Below are 1,843 nucleotides of genomic sequence, written 5' to 3'. Positions count from 1 at the left end.
TGCTTTATAATCTATATCTGATTTGTGCAAATTAAAAGTTCTTTGGGAAGTCTTATTTGGTCTCTTTGGATACTACTTACTAGTGTTTCTTTTGGGGTTAGCCCACAATGACATATTTGGATTTGAAAGAATTTGGAACTTACCCAAATTCTTGCCATATAGTCATATACATTGGTTTTTATTAGTTTACTTTTATTTTTTTTTGGAATATCCTTTATTAGTTTACTCATTTTTTTTTGTTTTTATTTTTGGAATGGGTCCAATAACTTTTCATGGCACACTCATTGAATTTAATATACATTTTTTTTCTCTTTCTTTCTATGTCCCAACATTATTTCTATTAAAACTCTGTGCAAAAGAAACGGGTAAACTAACAAAAACCGGAAGAAGTAATAAGAAACTCGGGTCCATATAATCTCAAACAAAATTTCGTTAAATGGAAACTTTTTTTTGAGTTCCTTAAAAGATTTTCCTATATTTTGTAGTTAATCATTAATAAAAGAGTCATATGACATCTAGAACAAAGACTAAACTGAGCAGATAAGCATCTTTTATCAAATGAAATTCTAATTTGGCAAAAACCATGATAGTTGTCGATGAAATTCGTCATTGATGAATACCCTCTTTTACTTTGTTGTTTGATAGTACAACTTTCCACGAGATATCCTTTCGATCCATTGTAGTTTTGAAACTAAACCAAATCTAATGCAATTGATTGTAGACTATGTGACTATTCGACAAATGTAACTGTTGCAGTAGCTCTTAGCTGTAAAAGTAGTTGTCAGTTTTTATACTAGTCATCAGTTATCAAATATTAGTTGTTAGAGTTTGACTGTGAAAATAGTTTTTATAACAATCAGTGTTTGGAAAAACTAGTTGATAATTTAGAAAATAACAAAAATAAACTATATTCAATCTTCAAAAGCTACCTCTACCTCAAAAGCTAATATTTATAGATTTTCCAAAACACTAGTTCAAACACCAAAAGCTACTCCAATCACCTCTTAACCAAATACAATTTTTCATCATTATTAGAGTTTTGACTTAATCCAAACACTAAAAGTTACCTCAAAAGTTATTGCCAAACCCTATTAGTGATTTATGTTGCGAATACCACAAATCTGTATAAACAAACCAACTTTTCTTGCGAAATTGAATAATATAACTCCAAACTCAATAATAGAAATAAGACTCAAAATAAAGCTCAATAATGGAGTAGAAAAAACTTTCTAATGGAGAGAGAAAGAAAAGTTATTATGAACATAATCTTAAAACTACTAAAAAACAAGAAAATATAGACTTGCCATTAACCAAAAGATTGACAGTAGCCCCTAAAACAATAAAAGTTTTTTCGTGTTCCTTAAAATATCAGGCCCTCAACCTTGTTCTTTCTCTTTCACAACCCCCCACCCCTCCTACTTCTCTCTCTCCTTTTCCCATCCATTAACCACAGTTAAGCCCTTTTTTAATCACTTAATTTTTCTTTTTAGTTATTTTGAATAAAGGAATTAGGAGGAAAGGGAAGGGTTTCATTTTCCCTTGTTCGGATACATGGGAGAAGGGAAGGCAAGGAAATCGAAAGGATTTATCTTGGTTCCTCCTCTTGAAACGGCAAAGTCGTTTAATGTTGAATTTTTTTAAAAGGGAAATAGAAGCTCACTCTCCCCTCCTCATCCCCCCTCCTCCTTTTCTCCTCATTCCTTCTCCTTCCCTTCCCTCTCTTCCCATCCCTTAATGCTATCCAAACAACGTATTAGTGATGATTAATGAAATTTGAAAAGTGCATATATTATGTTAATTTTTTCCTAAGGCAACGTACTTGTTCTACGAGTAACAATTGGTA

The sequence above is a fragment of the Beta vulgaris genome, chromosome 2 (assembly GCF_026745355.1).
Source record: "Beta vulgaris subsp. vulgaris cultivar EL10 chromosome 2, EL10.2, whole genome shotgun sequence".
NCBI lineage: Eukaryota > Viridiplantae > Streptophyta > Magnoliopsida > Caryophyllales > Amaranthaceae > Beta > Beta vulgaris.
The sequence above is the reverse complement of the archived record's forward strand: the minus strand, read 5'-3'. Positions refer to the sequence as shown.